This window comes from Rhinolophus ferrumequinum, chromosome 5 (assembly GCF_004115265.2).
Source record: "Rhinolophus ferrumequinum isolate MPI-CBG mRhiFer1 chromosome 5, mRhiFer1_v1.p, whole genome shotgun sequence".
Classification (NCBI taxonomy): domain Eukaryota; kingdom Metazoa; phylum Chordata; class Mammalia; order Chiroptera; family Rhinolophidae; genus Rhinolophus; species Rhinolophus ferrumequinum.
This window is the reverse complement of record NC_046288.1, coordinates 21,979,250-21,997,698: the sequence shown is the minus strand read 5'-3', so window position 1 is coordinate 21,997,698 and position 18,449 is coordinate 21,979,250. Positions and strand designations below refer to the sequence as shown.

At 35.0% G+C, this 18,449-nt stretch overlaps 1 protein-coding gene across 14 annotated transcripts in view; it reads right to left on the bottom strand.

The window, feature by feature from the left end:
• ADGRL3 (adhesion G protein-coupled receptor L3) overlaps nt 1-18,449 on the bottom strand; it is a 747,432-nt gene that overhangs the window by 692,329 nt on the left and 36,654 nt on the right. The gene's annotated exons all lie outside the window — the stretch shown is intronic.

Here is an 18,449-nt window from a genome sequence, read left to right as displayed (position 1 = left end):
TTTAAAAATAATTTAAAGATTTTCAGGGAAAAAATCTTTTTGTTTAAATTTTTAATTCAAAATTTTATTTGTTTACATTTAAGTATTTGTTTTGTGTATTTTAAAGGAATTTTAGCATATATTTTTTTAAACAAATATGGTACAAGAGAATTTTATGTAACAAACAATTACGAAACACAGTAACAAATAAAAGGTAGCACAAGAAATTTTTGTGTACCAGTAACAAATTTACGATATTTACGCATAGAACTCTTCAGCCTTGCAAATTTGTCGTAAGTTCAACAAAACCGATGATGATTTCCAAGGTATAGTAGTGCATACGGGTCACGTTATTGACTTCTAGAGTTACCCTTTTAACTCATAAGCACAGTAAAAGAATTAAAAACATCTATATAGGTACAGAATTACTACTACCCATGTATAATGCACATCCTAATTTACCCTCACAAATTTGGGCAAAAAGCACACATATACACAGCAAAATACGGTACAATGGCATGTGTACCCCTTCTACCTCAGTTAACGCAAAATGGATCCTAAAATGGTTGAAGTGAAATAATCTTTAACAAGTTTGTATAAATTGACTACAGAAACAGCAGTTAAAAAGAATAACATTAAAATGTTTAGTATATTTACTTTAGACTGTTAACTGTATATGTACCAAAAAGAGAAATAGTAGGGATTTTTAGTTGAATTATAATATTTACAACCATCTTTTTAAAAATGGTACTACAATATACATTTGAAGTGTTTCTATCCTTGTTAGTGTAATCTAATACCAATTTCAAAGAACCCGATCTTTTGTAATACACATCTGGTTTATAAATTTAACAAAAAGGTTCAACTGGCCCACACAATATAAACTTGCCTACAAAGGATTATAATGATTTTTTAAAATAACAATAATAAACAGCACTAATTAGAAAGCATGAAAATATTAAAACTGTTTGTTTTTAAATAAACTGTCTTTTGTCTTCACTCCAAAATTTGGAAGGAAATGAAATTTTTATTTCATCCAACAGAGCAAAAAATTGGGCCAAGATCCGTTTCTTGACATTGTGATCAATCACAGACTATAATATTATTCCTAGGAGGGCAAATGTGTCAGAGATAGACTTGAGAATATGGATCTAATAGAAATATCTCATTTCAATCCTGAGGAATTCAAGATACTAGAAGGGAAGTAAAAGTACTGAATATATTTTACAACGAAATTTATTCTTAAGGTACACGCCGCAAAGCCAATGATAAAACCTACAATGAGCAGGATTTGTCATTGGCTTTGCGGAATGTACCTTAAGACTTTTTCAGTATGCTTCTGTATTCAGCTGGAAAATATTCTGTTATAATTTTCATGTTTTCAATTCATGCTAGAATTTGATTGGTGTGTGTGTGTGTGTGTGTGTGTGTAAAGACTCCAAACATAAGAAGCAAGAAATGGAATCACAAACATGTTACGATTTTCTGTAGCACAAAAATTAAATTCAGTTTTGAAAAGCACTGATTATTTTTCCATAAATACAAAATGACAGGAACGGATATAAGACTACAGAGAGTCAAATGCACTACAAATTTAACTAGGTTTGCATGTTTAAAATGTGGTTCTATCTTGAACGTCCTCAATCATGCTTAGAGTTTATAAACTCAGTTTGTTTGGAAATCATACTTGATAGAAGGTAAAATTTAACAAAGAGTGAATCATTGGCAAAGCAAAACTGTGCTTCCTGTGTTTGATTTCATGTTCACTAATTCACAATTCTTCTTCCCACAAAACCAATAAATAAACAAACAAAAGAAGCTAACCTTTGTAGATTTATCTTGAAAGATATAAATGATGTTCCTGAAAAATGTCAAAATGTGAAGTCCTTCACTGGCTTATGCTGAGGGGAAAAAAAAAAGTTGGTAATTACTGGTACCAGCTATTGAAGTTTTTGTAAAATCTACTCAAATTTGCAGTAAAGATCAATTCTGATTTAATTTTAAATTCTTTACCAGCTTAATACCCAAAAAAGCTATAATAATTTAAAACACTATATGATACCGACAAACAAGAAAATAATAAGGCATATATTTTAAGATTAAGGTATAAGGGTTAAAGATAATTAAAAAGATGACTAAAATATAGCCAAACAACTAATGTTCATTTTGTCTCAGAATTCTCTGTCAAAGAGCTGACCACTAACTGAAAAAAAGCAGAAGCAAAAACTGGTCAGAAGGAAAAAGTGAACTATAGATAAGAAAATGTGTTTTTGAGAAACACTAGATTGCTGGAAAAAGTATTCCAATCATCTGTACCATTTGACTAAGGACTTGATTTTTTTGAGAGGACTTGCAAAATAGATCCAACAAACTGCAGTAACTTAGAAGATTGGAGAGGGTCCAGAAGACTGCCGGCAGACAGACAAATGCATTTTCAGTTTGCAAAAGAGGAGAACAATAAATTCTTCAAAATATCGACAGAAGAGTTTTACATTATTCTTTAAAAAGCTTCCATACAACTATTAGGAATTGATTTGTATGGTGCTAGAAAAGGATTATTATTTACCAGGGGCTATCTGGCTTCACTAACTATGAGTTACCTGAAATGAAGTAATGAGAGACACACAGTATCGCACAATGTTTAACAGTGAGAGCTTTGCGTTCAACCTCCCAGGACTAGTTTACCACGTACTTGTTATGTAATCTGGGCAAGTAATTTCCACTCCCTAGATCTTGTAAAAAATATATAATAATAATAATAATAATAATAATAATAATAATAATCATAGCACCTCTTCATAACATGGCTTTGAAAAATATATGCATTTTAATAGACCCTCAGACAATATAAAACAATAATGCAAGTCTCCCTCAGAAGAAATAATCCAAAATGGCAACTCCAACTATAATATCCTTTCAGGACATATCAGACATGTGTGGCAGGGAAATGCAGAAGATACGATTTAACTGGTTTCAGTTGGTAGGATCCCTTGTGACAGTCTTGTCCGTACAGGAGGAAATATAGAAATAAAATCAAAGTGATGTCTAGTAAGCAAAACCATTTTATAAGAGCACCAGCTGAGTCACTTCAGGAACTCGAGCGCACCAGTCTGTGTACACTGTGTACACCATAAGAGCTACTTCAGAACAGAAGCTCCAGTCTAGACAATTTTCCACTTTAATATTTCACAGAAATGAGCAAATCAGTGTTCATGAACAATGGGATATCTCTGACTACCAACAACAAATGGACTTAGCAGTCAGGCAATGCCATTCTGATACCAGCCCACAGTGTTGTTCTTTAATCTAATGTGTGGCCACTATATCTACACTACAATTCGAATTATTCTAGGTACAATATCCATCCTATTCTTTCCATTAATGTGAAAAGAGCAAGAGTGTTGAAAGCGGTAAGAAGGGGCACATTATAACAGGAATGAGAAGATAACAGCAAAGAAGGAAACCACTGGGGCTGAAATATGCACTGAGTCAAGAACACAGATAACTCTGAAAGATGAACATGTACATAGTTCAAGAAAGAAAAGTGACTGGCAAAAAGCAGAGTTTTGAGTATATGGAAAACCAGAGGATTAGCATAAATCCTGGATGTGAACGTGACATTAGTTAAGGAGATAGACGTTTGTTAAGGAACTCAACGAGCATGGTAACTACTGCTGAAGGACTTCTGTCAAAATCCAGGGATAATTCTAGTTTCCAGACAAGTTCACACTTGTAGACCATAGCAGTGAGGAGTGGATATTCCCAAGGGGAGGGTCTATACAATACTTATCAGCTGGAAGTGAAAGAGTGTGGTTTTAAAATAGCGTTTGAAGAACCAGGATACCTGGGCTTGAGGAGTCATATCACTTTTATTCCTTTGCAGAGTTTTGAAATAATTTCAAAAAGCGCTAAGGAGGTAGAACATTCAACAATAAAAAGCTGGGTTTCTGGCTTCTTGAAAAACAATCTGAGGAACTGGCAACACTTACACAATAGGCCTAACTCATTAAGGACACCTGCTTGGCGTTCGAAGTTTCTGAGTTTAAGATCCCAGTTTTCAAACTTCCCAAGGACTGAACCTCATTTCAACATGATGGGAGTGAGCGGGGGAGCGGAAGGGGAAGAACGGTGAACATTTACGCACTTGGACTAAACGCAAAGATTCTAAATGTAAATGAACTCCTGCAACTGGAAAGAAAAAATGCACAATGAGGTTGAGAAGCGGTTAAAACAGAAAAAGCTGAAGGTGGAAAGCTTTCCTTTTCTCCACCATTAATATTGATAATGCTACTTGATTGTTCCGTGTAACACTTTGATCAGGATAATGTTTACACTCAGAATTAAGCCAAGGTAGCAAATAAATTAGAGATTTAATTTTAGAAAAATAACCAGAATCACAGGCACTCATAGCTGCAAAAGCCTTTAAAGACCATCTGGTTCAACCCTGACAGTGTTACCATTAACTATCATATGAAAAATTTCAAAGCATTTGAAGCTTTAATTATAAAGTACATAATCATTCTAGAAATAAACTTAGACATTTATAAATTTATAAAAAGGCTGACTATATACTAAATCACAACTCCATGCATACGTGAGTCAAACTGAACATATAAACAGTGTTGTACGTGTCACAAACTAGGCTTCTCAGCTCTCTCAGCACTCACCCCTGTGACCCAGTCAGAACACTTTAATGAGTACCCAAGGGGACTCTGCAGCAGCACAAAGTATTCCCTGGACTGTTTGGAAATCAGCTAACAGTTCTTCTTGGAATTAAGTCTCTGTCCCCAAGATTTTCCTCTCTTTTTTCCCAGCAAATGAGAACGATGTTCACCAATAGAGTAAGAGAATACTGGTTACCTGCCTCCAATAAACACTACACTGAGTCAACACCCTTGAGGTTTGAGACAGTCAAGGAGGCTAATAATGAATGTCTTATTCATAGTGCAAACACAAAAGTAAATTACCAAATAATAAATGATGAATCTTTGGAATTTGGAATAGCTGGCTTTAAAAAAAATGAAAAGTCTGTGTGTGAGTCAGAATCATTAACATAATGTTGCTGTGTCTGCAAATTTCTGGCAGGTTAATTTTTGATAGGTGGGGAAGAGCAAAGCTTCCAACCAATTTTCTAAATCATCTTTAGGCAAACATCCAGGGGCAATCACCTGTAGAGTCCTGCCTAAAGGCCCAGGTATGTTTTGAGAAAGCAGTCAGATTCCTGAATGATTTACAAGGTTAACTGTCAGAACTGCTCATATAACTGGATTAGACTGAGAATGAGTAACTTAAAAAAAAAAAAAAAAATGCATGACACACTTTAACCTCAGTGTCCTCACCTCACTCAGAGGGCAGCAGCCTCAAGAAAGGGTGTGTCTGTCCTGTCAATTCAAGTAATTTTTAGACTCCCACTTATGCAAGGTGCTCCTAGGATGAGGTCACTATAAATAAAAATGAAATAGCAGGCTTATTAGTGAGCAGACGAGAGTATGGTCATTTGTGTAATTATTTCCTTTTTTTGCTTTCAATAAGTTAGGATAGTATTATTAACCACTGGTGCTATAATCTCAGGTTTTGAAACAAGCTATCAGGGCTCTTTAAAAAAAAAATGTTCATTTAATTTGAGTCAAGTGAAATTCAAATAAGAAATGATCCAAATTACAACAATCTGAACAAGTGAGTTATTAACTGTGTTTGATGATATGCTGTTGCTTCCAAATAAATAACAGATTAATTTGGAAAATTAATGAGACATGCATATCTGAAATATAATTGTAACTATGGTCCTTAGAAAGAATACTCATTCACTGTCATTAGAAAAAAATGAATCGCTAATTTGACAAGCATTTTTGACCTTTAAAAATATTTATCAGTCACTTTTGTGTGTTTTTCAAATCTTGACAAAATATTGTCATGATAACCTTAATGGTACAATATTAGTAAATATTATATTGACTTAAGAATAATGTACTTCCTATTATTCCGTATGGTATTTTAAAAGGGTTTTTTTTTACATGTAATAAACAGTTACATAGGATTTTGACATACCTAGTACTGCTCCAGGAATTTTAAAAATAGGCAATTTAATCTTCATGAAAACCGTAGGAAGAAAAAATTTATATATGAAAAAAATTAAGTATGCATACTGAGAACCACATTGAATTTTAAAACTTTTTAAAAGAAAGATTTATCCTAGAGTTAAGAATGTAAATGTCTAAGTTTAGCAGAATTAAAAGCTAGGATTATATTTACAGTGATTTTATGTCTTTCATGAAAACCCTTAACTCCTTGCCCATATTGGATGGTGAAAGATTAGAGTTACATTACTTTTGAGAATAGTTTATAGAAAAACTTTTCAAACCAAATCATGCTTATTTCTTACTACCTTTCATCCTTCTATAAGGAGCAGCAGGGCACTGGAGATGTCCCCAGGTTCTTTGATACTCCTTCCAATGACAGCTAAGGTCTAAGTCCCTTCCCCTTGAATCTGGAGGGCTTCTGAATACTTCAACTAATAAAATGTGGCAGAAGTGATGTTATGTGCCTTCTGCAGAGAGGTCATAAAAATGCTATAGAGCTTCCCCTTGGTCACTTGGAATGCTCAGGCTCTGAATGTTCCCCCTTCAAACACAGCTGTCCTGCTGGGAGACGTCCAAGCCACATGGAGAGGCCACATGTAGGTTCTCTACTCAATAGTCCAGCGGGACACAGCCTTCAAGTCACCACAGCCCAGAAACCAGACACGGGACTGACGGAGCCTCCAGATGACCCAGGCCTCCGATCTGAGGCACCTCAATCTTTGGAAGCATCCCCCACTGTGGCCCTAGACAACTGTGGAGCACAGTCAAGCCGTCACCTCTGTACTCTGTCAGAATTCTGCCCACATAATTTGCGAGCATAATAAAACATTTGTTGTTTTATACCATTAGATTTGGGTTACGTTTGTTATGTAGCGGTAGATAAAAGACCATCACCCTAGCTAAATTAGCTATCTATCTAAGTCCTATGACAATATCTAAGTCCATAACAGTAACAGTAGTAGTACATATAATAAAACAGTAATCATAATAATCTCTTGTGCCAGCTATACTGTTAACACTTCACTTCATAACTTTAACTCTGCCTCATAAATCTATAAAATAAGAATAATAAGTATTCCCATTTTTACAGATGAGGAAACTAATCTTTGAGTATATATAAGTACTCTCTCAAAGACACAAAAACTAATAAATTCCAGAACCAGTATTTAACTGGAGTTATTTGGGAAAACTCAAGTTATTAGTAATTCATTGATCATTTAGGAGGAAAAGTAGTACAGTTCCTTTCATAGAAATGCATGTTGAAAATGTATTAATGCAAAGAAAAATAATGCAAAATCCTATAGCCATTTTGTAACAACAAAATGTCACTAAAAAAGTTCATTCTCAGGAATATTTACTTAGAGTAGTTCAAATCTGAATAATCTACAATTCTTAGAATTCAAGAGAGGAAAACAAGTCAGTATCTCAGGCAGTAAAACTCAATGGTGTAAAACTGTAAAGACTCCTTAGAACCCACCAGATCAGCCCCTCATTGTCCATCTTCATATAAGCAGCACCAAACACTACAAGAAAGGACATGGTCTTAAAATATCTGAAGAGAATGGGAACACTACAACTCCGCTAAGAAGGACCTCAGAGATCAGCCAATCCAATCCCTCCTCTGACAAAGAGAACAGCCATGTGACTTGCCCAAGGCTGCCCTTTTCTGTCTCCCACTTTGTGCCCTTTACTAAGTAAGGAGCAGGCTGCTTCTTTAGGTAGACTGTTTCAGTGGACTCTGTATTCCCCAAAATTTCAGAATAGATTAATCGCTGCTGTGGCTAATCCTTTTTCACTTCAAAGAGTGACTAATCCCCAGTTCTCAGTTATATAGAGAGCATGAAGATGGAAAGTACCCACACCAGATAAGGTATTATAAAAGAGATACAATAGAAGAAGACACCAATTGCAAACAAAGCACATATTAGTCCCAAAAGTGAAATAATTTACAAGTTAATGTGGATCATCACATCATAAGACTCCATAAAGCCTTGAGACTTCCCGCTGCTCTACTGTTACAATAATTATAAGGGAAATAAGAATTAGAAATGCAACCACAGTGATGTTTACTGAGTTCCAGGACTAAGTATCAGTCATGCAGCATCCCCCTTAATCCTCATACAAGCACCATAGGTAAGATACTCTTTTGCTCATTTTACAGATAAAGAAACTGAAAATTGGAAAAGTAACCAACCACATATATAAACAATGACAGTAACTACTACTTGCACATAAAATCCATCCCCCCCTTTTTTCTTTCTTTATTTTAAGGGGACAATGAACCCAGTTAAAGACTAGTTTTCCCAACTATCCTTTCAGCTAGGTATGGCTATGTTATTACATTTAGTCTAATGATATATTAGTGTTGTGTAGAATTTCCTGGAAGGCTGTTGAGTCAGCTGAAAATGCATTCCTTTTGTCCTCCTTGTTTGCTTCCTTCCTTTCTGCAATATGGAATGTACATGAGATAGCTACAGCTCCAGAAGCCATCTTGTAACATGAGGTGATTTTGAGAATGAAAGCAAGAGTTAAAATGTTGAAGGAGGAAGGAGCCTTGGCCTCTGAAAATCATGGAGACAACATAGAGGCATACACTGCCTACTGATAAGCTTCTTTTCCAAGAGAGAAAATTTTCTATACTGTTTAAGCCCCTAATATGTTGGGTTTTCTGATAAATGCTGTTAGACACAGCTAACCCTACCTAATGTAGGGGAAATATTGCCAAACAAGATGTTGAAAGCTTCTTAAAAAAAAAAAAAATCAATTCATACCTAATAGTCTACTTCGCTATAATTTCTATTTCATCCTGCAAAGGACCTATACTTCATTTCAAGACTGAATGTACACATTTAAAAATAGACATTGAAGGCTATAATTGTCTAAACTGCGTAATTCTGTTTGGATTATATTGCAGGCAAGAAGGTGATGGGGAAGGGAGCTTAGCAAGAAAAAGATAGCTTAAGAAAGAATCAGAAATGCTGCAGTTAGTTGAATCTAAGCTTTATGCTGTGCACGTAGAATACAACCAACCAAGAAATTCTACCTATTATTTACGCAGTGACAGATAAGGGAAAATGAGGTGTAGCTCGATAAACAAACTCTCTCCTAAAGCAGATTTAGACACTATTCATCCCTTCTTTTCAGTCTAGAAGCCTGCGTAGCTGGAACTATAAAATAAATTCCAGCACTCAGAACATTTCAAGGAGGAATAATTTTCAAAACTGGCTCAGGCTTTATTTTTCTTCACTTTGAAATTGATTAGATGTGCTGTTAAAAGAAAATTTGGTTGGTGTCTAAAAGAAGAGAGGGTATTTTAGACAAATAGAAGATAGCTTATTTTAGGTGCTTTAGCTAGTAATCATTTCAATCCATGTGTCACCAATCCACAAACAAATCATGTCAGATTAGGTTTTATTGCAGATCAAATTTTACCAAAAGGTAAAACAATCAATATTTTAATATTAACCCAGTGTTTGCTGTTTAGTCAACTGATTAGAAAATAGCAGTGAAATTTGTTTTGTTTTGTTTTTTCGCTACTTTAAACAAACAATAACTAGACGAAGGCAGTGGAAATGAAATCACTGATGAGTTGTTTAGTAAGTAATGGAAATCAAACTCAATACTTGGAAAGAAATATTACATAAGTCGTAATTTAATTTAACTTTTCAATTTAGAGCATGCCTAGTCGTATGTAACTTTCTGAAATGAAGCATTTCAACAGCTCACCATGGCTCTGCTTTAGAAGATAATCTGAAAATCTATAAAAATGACAAAAAAAATTTACAGCAGCACTTGATCTAACTGCTAAAGAAGCAGTCAAGTAAATGAGAATGTTTCAATTCAGTGAGTCAAAACTGCATTTCACACAAAAAGCAGTCTGCCCCTTAAACTTTTAAACAGTGTTGAAACCAAGTTACTCCACTCTCCTGGTGGGGGATGTCTGAAGGAAACAGAATAACTCTAAAATATAAAGCAAACTAATTTTGGAATGCTTTCATGTTTTTAAAGCATTACTATTAAACTGAGAATTAAAATCTGTTTCTTCACTATTAACTCTCCTAGCAAGGAAACAATCACAGGAACAGAGTCAGCATGCAATATAGAATTAGTCTTGTCATTCAATAGAAACCCCTGCAACTGACTGAAATTTGCCAGAGAAGTATTTGTCACTACTTAAAACATCATTCTGGAACTGGGAAATGGACAACTGTGAATCACGGCCATATGTGGAAGTATAGGTAGAAAACAAGCCCTTTGAAATCTTTTTAACTCCCATCACAATTTATAAGGTATTTAAAAACCTACCAAGGTTTACAGTTTGTGCTGTCAAAAAGTGAATGCCCTGTGAACGTCTAAAAAAAGAGTTAAACATTTAACAGGGTTTACAACACACAAATCTCCATATGCAGATTGGTCTGCCTGTAGAAGAAAGTTCACAGGCAAGGTTTCTATTGATAAAAGCACCCCTGAATTGCAATAGAATACACTGATGGCTCTGTGTGTTCTCCTCAAACCCTATCCCTAGAGTATAGCTTAGAATCTGGAATATTGAAGAATTCAATAAATATATGTGAAATTAATGGTTAGATAATTGAGCTAAAACTAAAAGTGATTGCTTTTCATCATGTTTGGAAACTTAATACGGTCATAACAATAAGCATTTATATATGTTTCTTTAAAAAAATTGCAATCTCACATTGTTTTATTATTACATATAGTGTTTGTTTAAAAGATAATCTATTAGGAGTAACATTCAATTTGTGTTGTCTTAATATTGGAAATTGAGGATCACTCCTGTAAACACATGGAATCAAAACTTTGATGCCACAAAATGAGTAATCCCAGTAAAAAACACTCATCCCAATTCTGATCCATCACCAAAAAAAAAAAAAATGAAATTTCATTTTGGTTTCAGAAATCTACTATTTAGGGCATAGTGAATCCTCATTTGTACTGGACAAAACAAAATTAAAATAAATAACGTGACAAAAATAACGCAAATAAAAATAAGTGAAATTTGCATCAGACTGAGACATCTTCAAAGCCAGTGTTGCTAAATTGCAACCTAAATACATATTTCAGTTTAAATGTATGGCAAATCTATAAATAACTTTGGACACATGCAAAGAATCAGGTCCTAAAGGTTTATGAACATTTCCATGAAATCATCCCTTTAAGAATCCCAAACTGCAGCAGTATAGCAATGACCAAACTTCCTCCTGACGCTGACGCTTGAGATAAGTTCTGCCAGGCACCACCTTCTTCCCCCAGACCTAGACCCACTATTAATCATTCTACGAAAACTCTTCCCTGGTCACCTGTTACAGGACAGATAACAGCTGGGTGATTTTCCTCGTATGTAATAGGGCAGTTGGGTTTTCTAGGTGGTGAGGGAAAAGAACCAGAAGCGGAACAGCTGCGAACGAATGGCCCCACCCTTTCACCATATAACGAAAATCAGCTGTTCCCTCAACCGCTGGCTGGTGGCTGAAGAAAATGAGATCTGAAAATAGTGGTAGATTGTATGTAGAAGAGAGTTATAGTTAGGAGGCAACAGAGAGTAGCAAAGAGAAGAGGTGATGAGGGTAAAAAAGAAAGCTCGTGTACATGGTAGCACACTGATGCCAACAAAGTGCGGCAGGACCCACTTACAGAAATTATGGGAACCTAGAAACCTGGGAAACCTTGTTGGAAAACAAAAAGAAAGAAAAAGAGAGCACAGATAGGTGTCTACCTGAAGGTATTTTATTGCCCTATCATAAATTAGGAGAACTAGATTACCTTTTGAACAATTTCTGCACCCTTCCCTCTGTTTATCCCTCAATGGTATTACTATGTAGTGATGTGTTTAAAATTAAGCAAACTAATTATAAATGGGAAGATATTTGTGACCAACGTTAACAAGATGATGATGACACTGCCTTCTCCAGCAGACTGCATTTTAAGACTGACCACCTATCGCAGGCATTGATTTACTTAGCAGCAGACCTACAGCGATGTCAATCATGAGCCATGCTCCAGGCTGGACAATAATTAATGGGGCATGGACGTGGCTTTCGGGGATCGCATGTGGGAGACAAAGGCATCAACACTTACCACTGTGCTACTTGCGATCTGCTAAAAGCACTCAAAAGAATGGCAGTGCTTCTGCTGGGGAAGAAGACATGGGGAAGGTGGGCAGGAGGAAGGGCCACAGCGCTTCATAAATTGATGTACTATTCCAGCTCGTCTTGAAGGATGACTAGGGCGTATATGAAAAGGAACTTCGTAAAAAGGTTATTTCAAGAAGAGAATAGTACATGCAAATATAAAGACTATGATAGATGGGAATGGGAGCTGACTGGGAGACAAGTGAAAAGATTAAGTTTTGCTGAGCAGTACTCAAGGTTCGGCTGAGGCTAAAAGCCTTACATGTGTAATAGCACTGATCCACTAGTCTATTTGATTTTTCTTCAGATGTCCTTGACAGTTTGGCAAAGAAAGCAGAAGTAAGACCAGCAAAATTGAATGTGCTTCAGAGAAAAGGGGACAAGAAGGAAAGAGAGAGAGGGAGCCCAGGATGCTGTCTTTCCATTTACCACTGTCTAACCCACTCACCCGTTTGCAGCCCCGTTCTTTACATTACTCTCTGCAGAAAAGTAGGAGCAAGGAGAGGACTCAGTGGAAAGAGCCCCTTTTAGTATATCCCTCACTTCTCTACACAAATATTATTTGATTAAAAATAAAAAATAAAGCCAGTATCTGGCATAATAAGCAAAGATGAGTGGTAGAGATAAAAGAGTAGAAATGCAGACAGACGAACAGAAGTGAAGCCATACCACAAGGTTAAGGGTAAATATTTAGGTGAAGATTATCGGGCTGCTTACTTCTCCAGCCACTGTTCAATATTCTTAACATTCTCTCTCTTCCAGAGTCCATAAGTTCTACCAAGTTTGAGACTGTTTTTTATGGGGCTGATTCCATCTGTGTGTTCAAAATTACTGACTCAGGGTATATCTGCTCCACAGCAAGAAATCCAAGAATGGGTTTTATTTGGCTATATTCTGAGTTTATTTTGTTATTTCACAATAACTCTAAAAGATTAAATGCTAGCTTTACTTTCTCAGTATTTCAGATCTAAACTCACATTATACTATACACCGTACATATATTTACACATGCATACATCTGAGAAAGAGAAACATTAGTTTTATGTTTATTACTTGTACAGTTTCTAGGCCTCACGGAGGGAAAAAACACAAGTTCAGCAACTCTTCTATAATACTATTCATGTGACTTTTATTTCTGTTCTATCAATTGGGCATTCACATCATTAAAACATTTTTATAAGGAAAAAATTCCCCCGAGAGTCGATGACCTGAAATACAAGTTTAATTCCCAATCTGTTTTCTGATAAATAAAACATAATCCTTCCCTTTTCATCACATTTACTACTGCATAAATCAAACGTAGTCAACTAATAAAATTTCATAGCCAAAGGTCTCACACTAAAGTCCAGAACCCACAAATATTTGCTCCATAAAATATGACAGGGTGGGAAGTTTAGGTACATCTGGGTAGCAGCAAATGATCCTAATCTAAGCATTCTGTCAGTGAAATGTATTTCAAATTCCCAATACAAATTTACTTCCACTATAGACAAAAAAAGAAAAAAAGAATCCTAAGTGCAAAGATAGTATTTCATTAAAATATTTTAGTAGTTAAAGCAAAACTGAATTGAAATCAATTATAACAGTGTGGTTAACTTTATTAGATTGCACAGTGAAATAATGTCCTTTAACTTATTTTATGATGACGATATTAAAATCAACCTTGGGCTTCATTCACAAATCAGGCATAATAGCCTATTAACATTACTTGCCAAAAATGTCCACTAATTCAAACGTGACTTCCCTTTAAAGGTCTCTAAAGAAAGAGGATCCAGAATGAATCGTTCTCCTTCAAAACAAAATAATAGCTTTAAAGAAATGCCCATATTCAAACAAAAAAAAACCTTATTTAAATATTACGAGTGTGTAACATTTAAAACGTATGCCAGTTTCTATTAAGATATATACTGTCAGTGGGAAGCCTCTCTATTGCAGAAACTCCTATTCCCAAGAGAAACACATATTTGAACATCTCTTCATTCTTTCGTCACTGCTGCCCATGAGAGAACCAGAGATCAAATGGTGGGTAGAACCTTGAGGGTCTGATATTGACATCTACATTCTTCAATTTAGCAAGAAAAAGGTGTAAAAAGTCACAGTTTGCCTGTGACCTGGATCTCCTCTCTCTTGGTCTGGATAAGTTTAACTCTAGGGGAGAGACATTTGGAAAACCATTTGGCTGCAGGTCCAGACTGTGGTTTCTAATTAAGAGGTACCAGTAATAAAGGAGACGGTTTGATCTCCACCTGAGACTTGTATTTAATTCCCATTTGGTTTGAAATTCAACTCCCTACAACAAGTGCACAATGCGGTCAATGTGGTCTTATCAATTCACTCCCAAAATTCTGCTCGTCTTTAAGTGGTTATGTCTAACATCACCTATTTCAATGAACATTTAACTAATTCCCTTGTTGCAATTGTTTCTCCTCAATGTCCCCATGGCACTTTGTAGTTTGTGATAGCCCTTTTCCTATTTCCTCACTATGCAGTTTACAAATAATCTCTTGCAAGCCAGAGACAATACATTATTGGTATGCTGTTTAAACAGAGCCTTGCACCGAACTGTTCAGTAATCATTTATTAAATTAAACTCCAAAATTCATATACCCCTTAATATGAAAATATTAAAATTAAAGAATGTGTTGATGAAGTATGAAGAGATGACAGTCTGCAAAAATAAAGTCATCACATATGTTCTATGTACCCAACAAATAAGAGCACATTCCTCAACAGTTCAGGGGAAACTGTTAGCCAACAGCCTTCAGGCAATGATAACTGTTGTACTGGGAATTTCTACATATTTTCTGCACTGCTAGTTCTAATGTTCATGAAAAATGCATGCAACTGTTTCTCATTGGAAAGATTCTCACTGATAAACCCAGGCCCTGGTTTTCCTCGGGGTTTCAAACATTAATCCTAATTTTAAGCTTATGAACAGATAAGAGACTTAATGTTTAAAATAACACAAATGCCCTTTAATTCCGATATAAATCAATGCATGGAATAAAAGAAAAAAAAACGGAAAATTGCAGAAGCTTTCTAATGAAGATATACACAGGTTTCCTTGTGGCAAATAACAACCCTGCGTGTTTAAAAAACACTGAAGCACAACTTCATCAGTCTGAAGACATTCATTCGCCTCATTTAACAAGTATTTACTGAACACCAACTACATGCCCAGTCCTCTGCAGGGATTGGAAGTACAGCCGTGCAACATAATAGACACAATTCCCATCCTCAGTGAGGTTGCAATTGGTGCAAAGAGTGAGATATTAAACACATAATTAAGCAAATAAAATCATAACTAAGTGCTGTCCAGGACGGGGGTGGGGGTGGCGAGGGGGAGAGAGGAAAGCAAGAAGGTACATGATCAGATATATTCTGACATCCAAAACACGGCACATACCTTAGTAAATTTAATACTTTTAACGTTTACATATATTATGAAATATAAAACATGTTACTAAGATTTCAAACAGGCAAGGATGGAAGGGAGGTCACTCACAAGTCAAACTACAGATTCTGTTTGTAAGTAGCTTACACATTTTATAAAAATCAAATATATAAAGCACAATATCAATTTTTCTTTCTTTATAATACCCATCCTAAAAATAAAAGTAATCTCCTTCAAAAACATTTCCAAGCCACTCATAGATGAATCTGGCTAAAATTGGTATTGGTGAAAATGGTTTCAATATAATGATGCCTAATTCAAAAATTTACATGGTGTCCGATTTTCTGATAAAGTAAGAAAACCCTATACCTGTCATTCAAGATCTTCTGGAACTTATTTTTGACCTACATAGCCTCTACCAAAAAACTAACCCTAACCATGTATAAAAACTATCATAAATGGCTTTGCCATCTTTATTGAACCATCCTATGCCATTATTCATCTCATCTCTAAATTATTTCTGTCCTTTCAGGCCCAATATAAACTATATTTACTCTATTAGGAGATGTATCAGGTTATTCCCAGAAATTATTAAATATCTATATATCAAATTATCAAATATCTATATACCGAATTATCAAAACACTATAAATCTCACCATACATGTTTTATGTGGATGTGTGTATAAAGATATAATTTTTTTAATCTAAAAATAAATATAACGATATGATTTCTGTGGTTTAAATGAAATGGACGAAAGGTCCAACAGTAAATGTACATTAACTATTATATATTATGCATAGATATGACATCCATTAAAATCGTAACTCTCACTAGTTTCAAGAAACCTTTCATTAATTCATTGAACAAATATTTATTAAGCATATACTATGTATAACATTGTAATGATCAAGATAGATTAATCTCTCATGAAACTTATATTAAACAAGTAAATATGAACAAAAAAATCACTTCTTTTGGCAAGTTTTAAGAAAGCAATGAGAATCTACTAGCAGTTCATGAGTATATCCCTATCAAAATATCTTGTATATAGCTCTAAATATCCATTGAATTTCCCTAAAATTTACTAATATGAAGTTAATAAACATAGAAAACTGTCACCATTCAACTAAATTTTATTTCAGCTCTGAAAGAGCAAGAAAAACAATTGAAGATAAAGATCTTTACATTTTTTTTTTTAATTTATTTTTAATTTATTGGGGTGACAATTGTTAGTAGAATTACATAGATTTCAGTTGTGCAATTCTGTATCACATCATCCATAAATCACACTGTGTGTTCACCACCCAGAGTCAGCTCCCCTTCCATCACCATACATTTGATCCCCCTCACCCTCATCCCCCACCCCCCAACCCCCTTACGCTCTGGTAACCACCAAATTACGTTCCCCAGATTAATTTTCAAACCCCGTGGCCATCCTGTGGTCACCGACTGCCCTCCAATCCCCTCACCCTCCCCCCCACCCCCCTGTTTTATATATGTTGAAGTAAGCTCTATTTTATTTAAAAGAAAACTGGACTTTATATTGAACTTGTGGAAGAGAAGGTCCTGCTTAGAAATGGGCAGATAAGGAAATCTCGTGAGATCAATTTAGAAAACACCCTAATTAGTTAGTTCTGAAAATTGAAGTGGTTGCCAAAAAAATCAATGGCCTTATTATCTTTTTGACAGTCAACTAAATACAGAGTCAAGTAAACAGACATTTGTGTTTATGAACTTCCAACTAGTTCTTTAAGAATATATTCTGTAACTATTTTCTAATTCTAAAGTAACAGCTCTCCTAACTTCAATATCACATTTTGTTTTACCTATTTTCAATGGAGTGATAACTGGAAAGAAAATCCTATTTTCCCTTCACATTAAATATTCATTACATTCAATTCAAGCACCACTTAAATTCTCTTATAGAAATAAAGCATTAGATCTTGTTTCTTCTTGTTTTTGTTTTGGGGCTTTATTTTTCCTTCTTTGTTGCTTTTTTTTCTGGAACTCTTCCTTGACTCATTTGTTATTCTTTCTCTATGTTTAAGTGAGCAAACAGCAACAAACAGGGGAAGTAGAGATTTTGCAGGTCAATAATTCTGCTCACTCAGAGTTTAAGCTTTCTGTTTGATGTCTCCTGGGAGAGAGTAACATCCATAGTAACAAATGTAAATGCACTTACTATAGGGCTATTTTAAATGCCACCCTCGGTTTCAAAAAATAAAAATAAAAATTATATAGGACCTTGCCTCTCCCAGCACTAGGAATCAGCAATAATTTTCCCCTTTAAATACAACTGCCTAAAGTCTCATCACGTTGAAGTTTTAATATACATGAAGCAGTCAGACACACATTTAGCACCCTGTAAAATGCTGCCCATTCTCTACCTTCACCCTAAAAAACTTAGCTTGCATTGTATATTAGGATAAGCTGACTTGAATTTATATGAATATTTCATGATTCATGCTTTGACTTTTTCCACCTACCATTTGTATAAGAAACCACTTAAATCCCCCCCCCCCAAAAAAAAAGTCATAGTTGGGCAGCAATTTTACAAAGACACCTTAACTGTAAGAATTCCTACATGAAGAAGAGCTAGGACAGACACAAATGACTGACAGGGGAGAGCAGGTAGAGCCATAAACTCACAAAACAGTGTTAAAAAGCCTGCCTGTTTGGTATAAGAGAATATATTTATTTTAAGGGGTTACTTACTCTACAGGTGTTTAATAATTATTTTCCTTGCTAAGCTTGACTAAGCTAAAAATAAATCATTTTTCTGTATCTTTTTAAAATGCAGGTCATAATAAGTATTACTTAATATGCATAGCAGGTTTTTGAAAA